Raw genomic sequence first — 18,797 nt, 5'->3', positions numbered from 1 at the left:
CAACTGAGGGGCCTCAAGAATGGATTTTGTTTAGGTCATGAATCTTAGCTTTTTAGATGAAGATGATCTTTGACGAATCAGAAATTACTTTGTGAAGGACTAGGAAACTCCAGAAATTATTAAACCGGCCTAGAAAACTGCTGAGGAACGGACAAGTGTGAGGATCTTTAACAAAGGAAAAAATGTTACCTTTTCTTTTGTACTGTCCATAAAACTGCTCAGCCACTTTGGTCTTCATGGGTCTGAAGGGCTTAAAGAACATAACCTGCGGCAATTCTCAGCTGATCTTTTTTTTTAGCAGCATATTTGATATTCTAGTATCAAATGTTCTGCTAAAAATATCAATAACGCCAAGTTAACATTGTTTTAAAACCTTGGTTTTAACAAAAGGGAGGTTAGAAGACTCAGATTTCCTCATGTAGCACTCTCAGTGACAGCAGTCAGTTATCTATAGTATAAAGATAGCAGCTTTTAAATCTGAACATTTTTTTGCCATTATAATTCTGAGTTAATTTATGTTTAAAACTGTATGACACAGAATGGTATGTCAAATGCAAAAGGATCAGATATCACAATATTTATACTTCCATATGTTTATAAAAGTTTAAAACCAGCACAGAAGCAGATTAAAAGGAAAAATTTCTCTGTATTTTGACAGTAGTTTGTACTGAATCACAGTACTTTAAAAATTCATACAGTGATAATGTCATACAAGCAATGAAATAGAAGATTTTAAATAAAATAGAGGGATTAGGAATTAGTTTCCTAAGTCTGCTTTTTTTTCCCCCTGTAATGCTTATCAAAAAGAAAAATAAAAAAGATATTTAACTACAGAAATTGGTAGATTCAAACAGGTAACCACCATAATCATCCACGTTTGCATTACATACAGGCAAATGAAAAATTCTGCATTTTTCTTTAGCACACAAATTCCAAGATTTTCTCAATTCTGGAATTTGTATTTTTAAACCATAGCTCAGGTAGGATGTTTTAAGAGAAAATCCTAGATAAGTCTAGGATATAGTCTAATAATCTAAGCCTAGATAATCTTAAACTTTCCTTCCTTATGCTGTAACAAGATATACCAAGAGCAGAGGATCTTTCAAGTAGCCAAGTCTCCCACTGTTAATGCCAATAATTTGACTTTAATCTGAAGTTGTGAACAGCACCAGCGCAGGAATTTGTGTCTAATTTATTTTAAAATTACCTAGAATTCAAAATTTAACACTGCACAATATTAAGGAGTCTCCAGGTTCTTTTGGGGGAGGGAGAAAATCTGCAAAAATGCAAAAAAAGTCTTCTCTGCTACCCAATGGGTGGAATAATTCACTGCACAGGTAATTTTGTTATCTGCAGTATCAGTCTGCCCTCCACACACAGAATAAGATTCCCTGCACACAAAAAAATTAAATGTGGAGTTTGAAAATTGCAATGTTGGTTTTGTTTGAAGTGAGTAGTCCCAAACAGGGTTTACATTCATATTCTGTAGCACATCAATGCCAGGCAAACTATTCAACATTGTAAAATTAAAGAGAGAGATTTCCCCCTGGTTTTTAAAGTATTTCTTTTCCTCTTGGATTTTTTTGTGTTGTTAAAATTTTTTGTTTGTTTGTTTGTTTTGTTTGAGTTTTTTTTTTTTTCTTTTTGGCTTTCCCTTTCTAGATTTCCCTCTCTTTTAAGTTATTTTTGATACACCAAATCACAGTTCTTTCCAACATCACAGCTTTGCAAAAGATGTGTTTGTTTACTCCTTCCCCATCTATTAATTCTCCAGGCAGCATGGCACTCATTAAAATCAGTGTATACATTCTTAGCCCATCGATTCAGTTTTGCTAGCAAAAGCATAAAAAAGAAGTGACATTGGCAGTTTTTGATATGTCAGGAATCCCTGCTGTTCCTAGTTATCCCTACAGAGTGATAACTACCTCACAATCATCCTTTTATTATCACCTCTTATTGAACTTCATCATTTTCACCAGCGAGGTAAATGGTGTTGATTTTCAGAGCTTCAACAGGGCAGCAGCTAGCTAGGGATGGAAAAAGTAGGAGTGAACATCGCATAGGAACTGGAAAAAGAAATGAGGAAAAGGAAAAAAAAAAATCAATTGAGTAGGCGTGGATCTAATCACTGTGAAGCAGAAATTGCTTGGAGGGTTAAAATATAACTTTTGGTGGAGAGTTTCAAAGGTACAGGAGGAACTGAGGTGTGCAGCACTCACTGCACTTCAACAGAAACAGCAAGGCACTTGTTTTGGTGCATAAAAAAGGAAGATGGAAGGCACTGAAAACCAAGGAAGCCACCCCCAAAAAAAGAAGAGTTACACCGAGTACCTCACACTTCAGGTCCTTGGTTTAATACAGGGCAGGTGCTGTCCATCCCCTGTTCTTATGGCAGACTTTAATTGCTAAAGCAAACACTGGAGAAGTCACAGGCCCTGATTATTGTTGTCCCACTCTCAGGAGCCTGTTAAAACAAAAAACACAGCAGGGCTGGTCAGAAATCTCTTCACTCCATGAAATAGGTTATTATGCATTTAAAACTAATGAGGACAGATAGACAAAATCCAAAAAGAATTATTATTCTCTCTTATTGTTCAGTTATGTATTTAACAAAGACAGAAAAACTTAATTTCTGGTCTTTCCCCTCCATTACTGTCTGTCCACAGGTCTTGAGTGTAATTAATTCAGTGGTACTGTATGGAACAAGTCGCTGACTTCTGAGCCACCACCTCTGGGCTATCTAAATCCTGGCACTGACTGCACAACTTCAACTTTAAAACTTTCAATAACTGCAATGATATTTGGGGATGGTTGTCATTAAAAATTAAATATGTAATGTAATGTAAATGGGATTAAATAATCTGAATTTACTGGACTGCCAACCCATCTTATAACTAATGATCTAAAATGTAATTGTGAATTTAACATGAAATTACTTTGTATTTTTGTATTTGTCACTAATCTTTTAGCCATCCTCACATATTTGTTTCCATTTTATTACTCTTTCAATGGACCAGCTATGGGGATTTTTGAAGGAGTTCGGTTTTGACCCAATCCTTGCGTATTTTGTCTCATGGGCTCATGTTACAGTGTAAGCTTTCTTAGCCAATCATGTTATGACACAAACCTACAGCACTGCATTCTAAACTCCTTGTTTGCCCTTGTAACTAATTTTATTTTTCTATATCTTTAAGCCTAAAACTCTAAACTTTACTTAGCTTAATGCGTCTCTGCTTTAAACTAGAAATCCACATTCTCCCCTCTAGCACCTCAGTTTGGAAGCCTTTTCCAAGGTCTCAGATCAAATCCTGGGTTTAAGTCTGAGCTTTGGCTCACAGGCCCAAAGTCCTGAGAGTTCCCTGCATTTCAGATTCCAACAACCAGAATATAAAATGGATCCATGAACCATTTTATGGAACCCCAGAAGATGCTGAGTTGGAGTCCAGGCATTGCCCAAGTTCTTCCTGAGCTCAGCCTTGCCTGGGGAGCCTTCTTCTTCTTCTTCCAATTATTTAAATGGCATTAAGAGCAATCAATCTTTACACACTCCCAGTTCTATCAAGTATGCAATAAAAATGATTAACAGTATTATCATAAAAATTCATCAGAAGCCTGTTCTGAAATGTATATCATCTTGTATTCAATACTGATCAATTAATAATTCCTAAGTAGCCTGATATTTATTTAATATAACTAACCTTTACACCAAATCTGATTTTCAATAGCATTTAATTAACCTGTGCAATGACTGCAGTTGTGTACATAGATTAAAAATTTGTAAAAGTAATGGTCAGTTAGGCAGCAACCAGTACAATTTGTACATACAGTGACATTAATTATGCTTTCAAATTAGGCACATCATTGCTCTGGATGATGTGGAATTCTGGCCTTCTAAGTGTATTCCCTTCAACTTTTCACAAAAATTTCCAAGGAATATCTGTAGACAGTGCAACTCAGTCCAAAGACATGCTATTAAAATACAAAAATAAACAGTGTGCTTGTCCAATGTTAATATATTTTCTAATAGAGTTATTTTTTTTTTTTCCTAATTATTTTTTTTAAGAAAATAAAAAATCAAGGTAAAGCGTTTCTACAGATAGTTTCAAGCATTTATTTGGAAAGAATCTTCTTTTGGCTCCATAATAAAATACTATAGGTAAGAAAAACAATCTCTATGCAACTTCACACGCAAAAACAAGAGTTAACTGAAACTTTGAGATTTTCTTTTTTACCTGCAATGCCCACTGCAGTCACTTTTTCAACAATGCCACAATTTTAGTTTTCCCTTCACCCTTGTGTCCTGACTGTGGCTGTTGTCCTTTCACAGCCTGTGACACCAAAGAGGTCAACAGCAAATTTGGGTAGCACAAAGCAGCACTAACTCAGCTAGAGAAGATCCCACTTGTTCAGCTGGATATTTTTAGGCAAAAACTCATTCTGGGTACTGCTTTTATGAATCCTCTGTCACCGGGTTTTGATCCTCACTGCAGGACAATCTCAAGGGCAGAAATTAATGGTAATGTGGAATTATCTTTGAATGCCTTCAGCCACAGGGGATGGTCCCCAAACAAACTCCCCTTTGTTCAGTCCTTTAGAGGGTAAATTAATGTAGGTGAAAGTCAGTTCTCTAGGTGTAAAAGGAGTATTTCTGGTTTTGATCGGACTCAGAACTCAACAAGGATAGGAGTGATTATTTTCTCTTTCAATGGACAAGGAAATGTCTCAAACGCAATTCTGGAATAGCTCTGAATTTTCCCAGTTCACTCTCAAATGAATAACCATTCCTGCTATTTCCTACAGTAAAAAATTCCGTTCATGAGAGAAAAATATAAAAATGTCAGTGTGTTAGAGAACTGGAAGGAGATACCTTTTTTTTGATGGAGTGAGCAAACTTGAAAAGACAGTCCTAAAAAGTTTCTTGTTTGAGTCTTCCCCAGGAGGTCACAGGTTTTCAGTGTCTGGGATTTTCACAATTACCACATAGTGGCTATCTTTTCAGACTAGGAGAGAAGGAAATATTTGTCATTAACTCTGTTCCCTATATCATTTAGATATATGTGATCCCTGCCCTGCAAAAATATCCTATTACTACAGTAAAAAACCCCACAGCCCCTTGCTATTTTTCTTTGGTATTCCCAGTTGTTGTTTTTAAAGGCACAATATTTTATACTGCACTAGAAGGGTCTGCCTCCACCATGGAAAGCATTCTTTAAGTGCCATACAATGACAGAAATTAAAGAAAATACTGGTATACAGAATTACAGAGCTCACATTTCAAAATAACTTCAGACCCTCAGGGGGAAAAAAAGTCATTTGAACACCACCTTCATTTTGCCTGGCAGCTTGTTATATGAAATATGGACAGGTAATCACATGGAATTTAGGACTTTGCAAAATGCAGCCTGCTGCTTTAGGACTAAAAGAGTAAAATAGAATAAAATAAAATAAAAATCACTAGGTCAAACTCAGAAGAAAATCCAATTAGTGAGTCTAACGGGATTTTAAGTTGGAGTGGTTCCTACTCCTCTCCTGTACCAGATCTGAAACATGTTGGAGTAGGCTGACCCCAGCCAGCAGTTCATCCCCACACAGTGGGGTGGGGGAGAGAACAGCATGGAAAAAAGGGAGGAAAACCTCGTGAACTGAGATAAAGACACTACTAAGTGCAAAAAAACCCCCAAAAGCACAAAATCAAGTGGTGCAAAAGCCATCTCTCCCTGTGTCCTACCAGCAGAGCCTGGTGGACGTAATTCCCAAATTAACATCAGGAAAACTACTTTTACCAAGTTAGTTTGTCTATCTTTACACCAATTAAAGCTGCTTCTGCCTGATGTGATCAAGAAAACATCTTCACATTTTTATTAATTCATACATTCCAGTATTTCTGTTAACCTTTCTTTTTGCTTCCATTACCTGTAAGAGCAATCTGACCATAGTTATTTTCTCAAAAAGAGGCCACCAGAATAATTGTGAGTGTAAGGGCTGGACTTGATAATCTTTTCCAACATAAATGATTCCATGACCCTATAACACAGTGCAAGCTTGACTGGTTAAACACAAAAAGTTGCAGCAGCAATTCTGCAGTGATACAGTTCATACAACACACACTGTGGTGGCCAGCTCAAAATGAAGTGTTTTTAATAATAACAGCCACAGAGTGTTGTCTCTGGAAAACAAAAGATTTGATATCAAGAAAAAATTATGTTGAATCCTACAGAAGAAAAACATAAGAGCATGTGATTCTTTTTGTTGTTTTTTTTTTTTTTTTCTTTGAGAATAAGAATCAAAAAGGGGTTACAGTAAAAACATTTTAATTAATCAGTGAGTATTAAATATGTGAACTCTGATGAGTTTTCTTTGAATTATAGTTTTTGCAAAATCGTTAAACAAGGTGAGGTATAATGAAGAGCTGGTTTATCAGAAATGTGTGGAAGAACTTGAAAATATAGTCCAGGGCATATAAATCCTCAATATTATGGAACAGTTTTGATTTACAGGAGATGCAGAGAGAATGCTGCTGTTGGAGTCAGACACTTTTCTCTGTTCATGAAACCTACTTTGAATTTCTGTTGTTACTGCTGAAAGACAGAGTTTCTCTCTTCATGGCTTCACTGACTGGTTTAATATATCTTCTGTCATGCTGCTGCTGTGGATTCCATCTCTTAAGGGAAAAAAAAAGGCAGAGGAAAAAGTATTAAAGTGCACAGCAATCTATAAAACTATTGGCATTTTGAGCATTGTCAGTGTGTCTCTGATTAAAGGCAAATAGTGCATACATGCTGATGTTTTCTCTCTGTTTTTTGAAGGACATAATGCCTGGCTTCATTATAATAATACTAATCGGAGCCTCTGTGACAATATCCTATTTTTGTTTGATGATATTGTGGCCCTAAGATCATTCCTCATGTTGGGAAAGCTTTAAAGCAGAGAGCACTTCCCATATCTATCCAACAGGCCACTATTGAATGACTGTGATTCATTAGTGAGATGGGAAGAAAGTTCCTTGAGATCAGCCCTGAAAGCAATCTGTCATTAGAGCAGCACATTAGCTTTCCTCAAATTCATTTGTGAGACTCTTTGCAGGAAATAGTGCCTAATAAAGTAAGGAAATGACAGGGGAATATTGGAGACCTATTAAAGCATTAAACCCAATTCTTTCCCAAACACAATAAAGGCCAGCCAGACAACCATCCTTAATGTTGCATTAATTTTCTAAGAAATAGTGAAGAGTTTGTGTTCATAACTCAGGGGCTTAAACACACAGGCCAGTGCAATACTTTGAATTGTCCTTGTCTTTGCTCAGCTGGTGTGGCCGCTGCAGCCTGGACACTTGTCTTGGTTTGAAAAGCCAGGTGTCTGCTGAGGAAGGCAGGAGCCCGCCTTGAAATGTAAAATGCAAACCCCCTCCCTACGAATTATTATAATTTTGAAATTAAGGGGCTCTCAGGCAAAAATATGGGAGCAGGACTAACAGTTCTTACTAAGGAAAAAATAAAAATAAAATAAAACACATCCTGCATTTCCAGCCTGAGACAGAACCTCAGCCCTAACACCCAGGGCAGAACCCCCCACTCCCTAAAACAGACCCTGGGAAGGCAGGGGTTGTGCTGTTCTCTGAACTCAAACCACTGGGTTGCACGTTTTAAAGTCTTGCAAAGACCTTTGAGATCTGAATGAACAGCTTAATTTTATGCTGATAAAATGCTCTGTGAACTTGAAATGTTGATAGTTTTATGCAAACATTAGTATTCAGAGTTTTTACTTTTTACTGAAACTTTCTTAAACTATATTAGAAGACTAAGTATGATGCAATCTTATGGACAAAGAGATAGAATTGGAAGCTTGTGTTTAAAAAAAAAAAACAAAAAACAAAAAAACCAAAAAAACCAGAAAAGCAAAGGAAGAGAAAACTGCATGGGAAAATATTCCAAAGAAAGTATAAGGCCATTGTTCTCTTGTGACTTCTACCAGTTCATAATCTCACACGATTCTTCATTCTTGTCGTTTGGGAATCCATCCTATGATCAGTTTCACCAGTGTTTTCTTGCCAGGAGTATTTGTGTATTAAAAAGCAAGAACTCACTTTGTGTTTTGATTTTGCATGTGAATTGCTTGAGAAAATAAACCAAAAAAGATAAAATTGTATTTCGTGCAAAATATGCTCTGCAGTGAACACATTCAGTGCCCTTCATCTAAGGATTAATTTATATATATATATATTTTTTTTTTTTAAAAAAAAATTTTTTTTCCTCCAGTATTGGTATGTTAATACTAGAAAAGAATTTCTATGACCCAGAGTCCAGGATTCTTTCTGATGTGCTGGAAGCTGTCTGTGGAGCAGCTGCAGTCCCATGTATGATTTACTGCCCTCCATGTCAGAGACAGGAGAAGCTCACTTTTTATTAATTTGAAATACTAGAGGAACACTGGCTGTGAGATTGATCTCCCAGCCAGTCTGCTTTATGGACAAGGCAGCAGAAATTATGGCAACTCCCCATGGCATCTCCCCGGGGATGCTGGAGGGAGTCACGCTCTCCTGGCTTGCCGTGTGTTTTCTGGACACTCCCAGGGCTTGCCTTTCATTTTGCTCCTCGTGCTCACATGCAAAGGCCAAGTACCTGTGCAGTTCTGCACAGGGAATTTATGGAGTCTTTTTCAGCAAATAGCTAAATTAGCCTCTTCACCTCCCACAGACCTGTGCACTGCATCCTTTCTAAACAGGTAAAATCTCTTCTATTAACAACGCTCCTCGGGGAGCGTCTTTGCCCTGCTACTCTTTCACATCATATCATCTTCTGGGCTGAAAGGCCACCGAGTAATTAAACCCAGAGAGTACCCTTAGCAGTGAAAGGCTCTGGGATATTTTGTATTCAAGTTCTGGACGCGTAAAAAAAGGCATTTTCACATGGCAGTCTGCTCTTAAAACTAACATTTATTGATAGGTCATACACGCACTGAGTTTCTGAGAACCAACTTTTATGCTGGGTTCCAAGAAGTGCCTAGGTACGATTTATAATTTTTTTTAGAGTGAGATACTGTATCTAACTCTCCCAACACATAAGAAAATATTGCCATCTCTTGCTCCATGTAGGAAGTGCAGCTGCTTCCTCCAGGTCCTCCTCGATTTTCACTGCCCTCTGCATACCTCTGCTGTTACAACATCTCAGCTGTTTCCAGAAAAGCTGGGTACCTGTTCATCTTGGGTGCAGCCCTGGCTGGGCTCTTGTGCTGCCCAAGGTGGATCCATGGAGGAGATCCTTGGAATGAATCCCTGCTTTATTCTTTACCCCTGTCTCTCTTTACCAGCCTGCCCAATGCCTCAACTTCTGTTTCACACTAGAAAGCTTAATTTCAATGAACTTGCATGGTAAAATGCTGAAACAAGCATAATGCTCTTATTTTGCAATGGTGGGGTTGGTTAGAGATTTATGGGAATTATGTCATTGAGCATAGGGAGATTTCTTAAATTTTTAGAGATTCAGTCTTGAGGTGGCTGCTGAGAAAAATAACAGTGCATTTAGTGCTGTCACTGCTACTTACAAATCATTGGCTCTTACAGTGATGCTATGGCCTGAGGTGTGTATTGTGGAAGCTGTTTAGAATTTGTAATAGAGAAAAACATGGAGAAACTGATGGTCCTATTCCAGTCTTATTCCAACATGTGCTCCCTCTAAACTCCTACTATGTACAATCTAAGGCAGAATCTAAACCTACAAAACACAAACACATAATAACTTACCTAGTCCACAGCCAACCTTAGTTCAAATAATAAAAACTTACAACAAGATAAACACTCCTCATCATATAAAAACAATCCAAACAAACACCCTAGGGAAAAAAATCAAAAAACTTCTAAAAACAACAAATCAAAAACTAAAAAAAATCCCTCACAATTCTCCATGTAACTCCTCAACAATAATTCCACAAAAATAATAACAAAACGCACCAAAAAAACATATTTCAAATGTAGAATATGTAAACACACAAAAAAACATTACCCAAAGTCTACTAAAAAAAAAAACCAAACCACCAAATCATTTCCCAAAATACAAAAAAAAAAAAAAAACCCAAAAAAAACCCCAAAAACACATTACAAATCAGAATCATTCCAAAATAAATGTAGATAAAAAACCTCTACCCCTATCAAAAAACTTCAAAAAAACCACAACACACCAACACACTACAACACAAATAATAAGAGTAACTCATCAACTTTTATGTTTTTACAGTTTGATTTTTCTTTTTCTTCACACAGATACTTAGGATTACAATTTAATCTTGTGATGGCCCAAAAAAAATTACCAAAGCAAAAAAATTCCACATGGAATGAAACTTCTCCAGCTCCAAACAAGATTTACGGTGCCTACAGGATTCTGCTCTATTCCCAATTTGTTCCTATTAGCTTGAACCCTTCTAGTTCCTCAGGCCAGGTATCCTTGATTTACAAATAAATAAATATTTACAAAAAAATAAATATTTCTCAGAATATATGAGAGGGCTGATTTTTCATAAGCATTAAAATTTCCTTTTTGTAATTATTTTTCTGGTTAGACGCTGTGAAATAAAGATTTTCCTTATTCATAAGCTGAGTTTTAACATTTACATCAGAAGATTTATTTTTCTACAGTGAAGAAGGCCATGTTCTTTGGGCCAAAGTGTAACATTTAATTTTCTTCACTCATCAGCAAAGTTGCATCATTTATTTAAAGTTTTTCACCCTTGAATGCAATGATTTATTGTGTTAGAAGTGACACACAAAGAGTATTGACTTATTAATTTAACACCGACACTGTTCATTATTTAACCTTTCAGTTCTCAACACCTTGCAAGGTTTTAGTCCAGTAACCAGTCAGTAATTTCACAAAAAATTAGGAACTCAGCCATACAGAGAACGATACAGGTACTTGGTTAAGTCAGATTCAGGGACTTGTATTCAAATTGCAATTAAGGCTATAAAACTCAAAAAACAACAATTATGATCTGTTTTTTCCATTATCACTCACCATGGTTGCTGCAGGAAGGAAACATTTCCCTGAGCATTTCCCTGACAGAGGATTTCAGGTCAGACACGATGTGGCAACAACATTTTTGGCCATTCTCAAACCCTCACTTCTCCTGTATTAATGCTGCTGAGGTCCTCAAAGAGGTTATGGAGGAAAAAAACCCAACCTAAAATATGTTCAAACCCTCACTTCTCCTGGCTTAATGCTGCTGAGGTCCTCAAAGAGGTTATGGAGGAAAAAAATCCAACCCAAAATATGTAAAAATACAAAACAAAATTAAAACCGTATGTAAAAATACAAAAAAAAAAACCAAAAAAACCCCAAACAAACAAACAAACCACCATGCACACAGGCAAAAAATCCTCAAGCCAGCCAACCTCCCACAACAGGAAAATTTCAGTGTTGTAGTTTAGAGAACATTCTACAGCAGCTGGACCATGAAAAAATGGTCAGAACTTGGTGATGGCAGAGCAATGGGGAAATGACCTCAACTGTATCCCTAGGCTTTGATCCTGCTTATATTCTGGGAATTTCTTTCCCCCTTGGTGTGTAGGTGGATCCTGTGCCAGAAATAAGAGTTAAAGTAACACAAGAGGCAAGGAAGGCTATTTTATGCAACTTTAGAAAAAAGGAAAATTCAGCTACTTAACAGAGAAAATGACAAAAAAGCCAAATGATTCCAGAATCCTTCCAAGTCAGAGGTGCAGCAGCTAGAACAATTCATTAATGCTCCAAGCAGGAAGACCTGAATTATTTTAAGAGCACTGTATTTGCATTTTAGATATAGCAGAATGAACTAATTATGAAATGTATGCATCAAAGATTTCAATTTCAGGCTTGACTTTACTTTGGAGATTAATTTTTTACTTTATCATTTTTGCAGGCAGTTCAATGGACAGCCTTATTTGAATGTTACTCATTGTTCAGTGATGTATGAAGTGTATTTAATCAATGTGAAGAAAGTAATATTAAACTATTATCAGAAGCATCAAATGTTCCAAAAAATCTCAAAAGGAAGGTCAAAAGGTAACATTTCTGCTAATAATAGGAGAAACAATATATTTAACTTATTCATTACATACAAGTTTTTCATGGCATATACATTATCCTTTCCACATAAAATCACAATGGAGAATGTGGAGGGTTATCCCCTTGATTAAAAATATCATATGCAGAGTTGATCAAGTAAGCTTTCAACGTTTAGTAGAAGATATTTAAATAACTGGTTTAGAGTTAGTGTGCATTTTAAAGGGTTTGCTGCAAAAACCTTTGACAGAACAGTTATTGTGCTCATCATGAAATTTCTCCAGATGGGATTTCAGTCCCTGCCCAGCCTTCTACAAGCACTTCCACAATGGGTGCCACAGGTAAAATCTGGTTCATATGAAGCCAGAACTCTCTCAATTCCACTGCAGGCTCGTCCTCAGGGGGTCAGCTCAGGGTGGGAGGCACACCAAGCCAGCTGGAAAAGTGGCTGCTCAAAGGCACCAGAGCCATGCCTTAAACTTGGACTGCAAACTTTTATTTTCTGTATTCATTGCCTCACACTCCTGGATCATGTAAACAATATTGGTGTCAGAAATATTGAAAAAAAAAAAAAAAAGCAAACCAATCCTCCCAAGTCTGTATGTCCCTGCACTTTCTGTGCTAAGGAAGATTTCAGCTCTAGCTCACAAGTCCCTTCTGAAATGAGCAGAAGGGATTTGAAGGAAGAGCTCACATGAATGCAAACCACTGACATGGTAAAATATGCTCAAAGGGTAATTTCAATGTCTGTTTGGATTAAGAAGTGAATTCATTGCATGGTGAAAAAGTGGTGACCTGCACTGTGGTTTTTAGAGCAAGCTACTGATTAAATTATGGAAAACTGATTTTTTTTTTCTAGCTGAAGATATACTCAAAGTTAAATGGGATCAAAGAAATTAATTTTATACCACTACTAAAATGAATTACTGTTTCCTAACTCTCTTTTTACCACACTTGTGCTGTCTCTTCTGGTAATAGCTGATAGCTTTGCTCTTGTCTCCTGCTCCATGACATCAGCCTTGCACTTTCAGAGGCATAAAGCAGTAAGACTTGTTGACTGGGGACTTCTCTAGTGAACAGGCTATTAAGGACGAGCAGCACTTCAAGTGGCTAGCAGAAGTGCTTTCAGTGAAAGAGCAAAACATGACTGTAATTTGATAGATCTGCTTCAACAAACCCGCTCAGTTTCTGCTTTGTCTTGTCAGCATCTGGCAGAGAAGTGTGCATTTAAAGTTAACCCCAGACAAGTACTTTGGAAATGTTTATAGAGAGCAACAGCATCCTCTGCTCGAGAGCACAAAGGAAGATATTTCCAGCTTCTCAGCCCCGAAAGCAATGGATGTGCAAGGCCATCTGCAGTTCCAGAGGAAGAGTTCCACAGGACCTGGTACACCTTAAGTGTGACCTTCACTGTGCAAACACAGCAAACCCCTTTCAAACACCACTGCCCCTGCGATGGCTCCCCTGGCTTGCAGAAATCAAGCATAACTAAGTCTTCTCTGGAGTAGGATTTTACTGCCTTGCAGAATACTTTGCCTTCTAATTTTATGATCAGAGGTGACTGTAGAACATCCCTGGTGGAAAGCCCTTTTAGAAATGCACCTGGGTGTTTGAAACAGTTTTTGGTGTGACTGTAATTGTCCTTCCTCTTCAATGACTGTTGAGCCCACATAAATTAATGCTGTCCCCTTCTCTTCCCCTTGTGTAATTTTTTAATCTCTATTTCAATGGATGTGTTGGCAAGTGAAGGCCACTAAAACTACACAGCCTGACAGATAACAGTCACTTACTGAAGCAGACAACTTTTGCTTCAATTCCTGATTTATTATTTTATTGAGCAAGGTTAATCTACCAAGCTTAGGTTCAATACAGTTGTAAAGTTTTATAATTTGAAGTCCTGTTAAACACTCCAAGTTGTAATTGCCTGTTATCAGTTGCAACAAGTGTGTTCAGGTGATTAAGAATGGAGTTATTCTTCGGAGGCAGTAAAACCATTGTTGCTGTAATTTAAGACTATTTGGTATATTTAAAAAGCCAACACATAAAGCTCTCATATGCAAATAAGCATGACAGATATGAAAGGATATCTGTGGGCCAAGTGCCAAGAAAGCACATATTTTTTAAAATTTATGTGATTTCCAGGTGAACATTGATGAAATAAGCAATGGGATAAAGCTTGTCTAAAAATCTAAACTCCCAGTACCATGCTGTCATGGAAATAGCAGCCTCTGAAGCTTGGTGCTTCAGCATTAAAGGTCAACAGAGCAAATTTTAAAGTTTCATTTAATTTCCTGTGGTTTTTCCTAACCAACGAACACTTTCATTTATTCCTTTTCAAATGGCAGCCTTCACACAATATGTCTGCACAGATAAATTAAACCTGCTCTGCATTGTTAGACCAAGCATAAGTGAAACAAACTACCATCAATGCTACTTCTTGTGATGCACTTATTACATTAAAATCTCCATTTGGCAGTAGGGACAGCGTGCATGTTACCTTGCTCCACAAGGAATTTTCTGCTCTGGAATGTGTCTGCTGGCCAGATTTCATTGTCCATTCACAGCCATGTGAAAATATAGGCAAGTCCTAGAAAAGGACAATGGAAAACAATTAGTAAAAGTGATAATTTCTTCCTTTCTTTCACCAGTGAAACTACAGGTCTGGGTGTTAAAGATTGAATACTGAAGCTTGAAATCTGCATTCAGTGCTGAAGGAGGTGCTCAGGTGCAGCTTCCACAGATGGAGAACACAACCTGAAGTGTATCAACACCCTGATTCTACAGCTGCTCACATGTACTTGAGCTTCCAGGAACACGTGTCACATTTTGATCCAGCTCTAACGTTGGAGCTGTGATCTTTGAGCTTCATTTGAAACAGCTACTTGATTTTACAGCCTGCTCGGATGGGAAAACTCTCAACATATGAAAAGAAATGTTATTTAATTTTTTATATTTATTATTTATATTAAAATATTATTTATTATTTATATTTTGCTATGCGTTGCGTAGAAAAATTTAAAGTAAGTGTTAAATAGTAAATGTTACAGTGTATAGTAAATAAAATGATTGATTGGTATCTGAAGCACCACCAATCACAACTCAGAAATATCATACTTCAGCTACAGGACCTGTTTAAGAGCCTCCCACTTTCTCAGATGCAGAAATGCAAAACTCATCCCTTTGTGGAAGCCTACCAAATTTTGTACCTGTGCCTAAATTTGTATTTTATTCATTACTTAAATGACTTACTAGAGTGTTCCACCAGTGTTTGATAATATCAGCTGTGCTGTCCACTTCCACACAGACTGAGCAGATGGAAATTTCACTGCAGGCTCTTTGCCATGCAGATCCCAGGCTCAGAAAAGTTCATTGAATGCCAGATGTGCCTCTGGGACTCACCCTGGACCACCTTGAAATCCTGGAATCAGAGCTGAAGTTCAGGCATGCTTTTCTTTGAGATATATATTTCTTATTAATACGGGTTCCTTGTCTCGCTGAAGTTTTTCTGAAATCCTACAGGTTTGAAGGGTCTCACTTTTCTTCTCAGAAATATAATCAAGATATATAAGAGTTTCAGTTAAATCCTCAGAAATTATAAGGTCTTCAAATCAGAATGTATTTTATCTGTAACACCAGACAAATTTTTAAAATAAAGTATTAGAAAGATGTAGAGAAATAAATAGAGTGATAGTTGAATTATCAAGTTAATTTAATATCTCATGTTAAAAAAACCCAAACTGCACTAGGGGATCTTAAGGAAACATCAATTAAAATACTTTCTGCAGGTGAATATTAAAGAAAAACTAAAGACCAGCCCAAACGAAATGAATCCCATAGAACTGCTGCGGCATTTACAGGGGATGGAGGGGTTAAGAAATGTTCTCAGAACCCCAAAAAAGAAGATTGCAGCAGTGCAGCCCAGACAGAGCAGTTGTCAGATGCTGCACTCTGCTGAGGAGCAGCTCCAGCTTCTGTGCAACTTAGGCATAAAGAAGGAGTGAACTTCAGTTCAGGATGTATTTTATTTCTTTAGTTTTGCTTCAGCAAATATGAGATTTCAGTTTGCTTTGTTTTTTGTTTTTTAACTTCACACTTGGCTGTAGGTCACAGTAACCCAGCCAGGACAACTTTACTTCTAGAGAAGTAAAAGAAATCTGTTGTGGAAGCAGAAAGAAATAATTTGGAAAAGTATTAATTTAGTTATCCTGTTCATTTGTAATTGAATGTGATCAAATATGTTTGCAAAATTCAAATCAAGAGATTTGTTACTTTGGCAAGAAACGAAAGTCAAATGAAACTGAGATAAACAAAATAGCTAACCCTCAGAAAAAACCACTAAAATGATAAAAAAAAGAATATTAGAGATACTAAAGAATTAAATAAATTTGCACGTGACTGTAGTTCAGTTCTCTTCAGCAGTTTAAATATTATTAACATTAGAGCAAATAAACATAGACTAGGTAAAAATAAAGATTTGCAGCAGCAACAAAAAAAAAAAAAACATCTACAGAAGGACAATGAAAACACAGACCTTGTGGGTTGTTTTTTTTTTTTTTTTTTGTGTACACTGGATATATTCAACCCTGTTTGAGATATCTGGTGGTTCAGTGGTGGTGTATTAATAGAATAGAATAGAATAGAATAGAATAGAATAGAATAGAATAAATATAACATAATATAATAAAATACAATGTCATATCATATCACATAATATACAGAGTGGACCTTATCATACTGCAGGCTCTGATCCACGTGAGGTTATAAATAGTGACTTTTATTGTGCAGCTTTAGTGGTCCAGTTCATTGGTTTAGCACTTGATTTTTAAAGAATAATCCTTTGAAATCAATGAAAATTAGATACAGAAACATCTTTTAAAAACCCAGCAGCATCCAGTCTGTGATCCTGCATGCAGCATCCTGCTGAGCACCTTAGTTTGGGTGCAGATGGCCAAGATGAGGCCCCAGATCACCAATTGCAGCATTAAATAATTTCATCTTTCTCCCTGGAGAGGAGTCCACTCATGGAGATGTGATTTAGGAAGTTTTTCAAACACTCACTGATGTTTTCTCAGAATCTGTTCTAGCCTGTGCTGCTGTCAGTCCCTGCTGTGACAAACTGCTGGCATGTAACTGTGTACAATTAATTCCTGTGCCCCTTACACACCTTCACTAGAGCAGCTGGAGGTACAGCTTCGGTCTAGGAACTCTTGAGAGCTCTGGTGACAAAGTGCAGAGGAAGGAGGTGTTTTTTGGGATGCAGTTCTTTGGGTGGAGAAGCAGTGACTCTCTCAGGTGACAGAAATTGAACAGAGGATAATTAATAATTAATGGCCCATGAACAGCAGAGATCTCCTGGAGGGAGGATTGGCTGTGGGAGAGATAAAGAAAAAACCCCATGAACAGAGAGAACTGCCCCAGCTCTGACAGATGGGGACAGAACACATCCTGCAACCTAAGGCAAAGGTTTTACCTGCCTTCTGTCAGAGGATTTTGGTGGATGTACCTCAGGTTCCAACACCCCAAAACACAGAGAGAGGCTTTAAATGGTTGGGTCGCTGGAGACTGCCCAAGCTGGGTTGCTGGAGATGTTCCCTGTATTAAGCAACAATCACAGGATTCAAAAATCAGAGGTGGTTAGAAGACAGTCCCCTGATTATTATCTCAAACATAGTGTGGGGAAAAAGTGACATTTTTTTTCACATCCCTTGGAAGGGGAACGTAAGGGACTCTGCCCCTGCTGCTCCATTTCAGGAGAGTAGCAAGGGCTGCAGCAGGACTAAACAGCTGCCTCCTCTGCTCAGACAAAAGGAAGAATAATCCATGTATCATTCACCATTTATCATAGCCATGTATCATTTACCATTTATCATAGCCATGTATCATTTACCATTTATCATAGCCATGTATCATTTCCTGACAGTCTTACAGAACTCCAAAGGTCCACGTGACAGCACAGTGAAACTCAGTTGTTTAAATGAACCCTGCAAGTTACTTGAACCATCTGAAGCTGTTACAACAGTTTTTAGTATGCGCCCAACTTGATATCTAATTGTTTTTATGTATTTTCTTTATGTAGATGTAGGAAAGTACTTAATACAACACTTCACTTGTATATCATAACCAATAAAATTAGATCCAAACAATGCTCAAAGTCTGAACTAAATGAGAAAAAAATAGTTAAGCACCATTCTTAGCCTGACTTATTTAACCTATTATAATTTATAGCAAATATTTATAATCCTAAAAATCTTGATTTAAATTGTTAAAATCTGAATTTATAAGGTGTTCTACAAAACTGGCGAGATGTGACTATCTCATTTGAGCAAAAGTAGATAAATTAGTTACAGCTCATAATCAGAAAACAACATGGGTTTAAAACTATCCAAAGAGATAGAAGTGGGTTAGATAATTTCAATTATGATGGTTGTTATAACTTTCACAGTTAAAAAGAAATTAAAAATTGTCTGGTTTTGAGTTCTTTAAAGCTCTATAACATCATAAAACAGGTTCCAGTTGTTTCTTACAAAAAAAATAGATATAAAACGTTTCTTAGAAAGAGAGTCTGATAGGGTGTGTCTCAATGAAATCACAATCTGTTTCTCACAGAAATCCACACAAACTCCATCAGTCACACTTTTACCCATCTCTAATTCCCTATAAAGGGACAAGCTAATTCCTTGTGCTAGTTCACTATATTGAAGCAAGACTGAAATTTGTAGCGAGTACTCATACCAAGTGTTTAAAAGCATAAAACATATTGCAGATCAA

Source organism: Pyrgilauda ruficollis, unplaced genomic scaffold (genome assembly GCF_017590135.1).
Source record: "Pyrgilauda ruficollis isolate IOZ18807 unplaced genomic scaffold, ASM1759013v1 scaffold118, whole genome shotgun sequence".
NCBI classification, from domain to species: domain Eukaryota; kingdom Metazoa; phylum Chordata; class Aves; order Passeriformes; family Passeridae; genus Pyrgilauda; species Pyrgilauda ruficollis.
Note: the sequence above shows the minus strand (reverse complement) of the source record.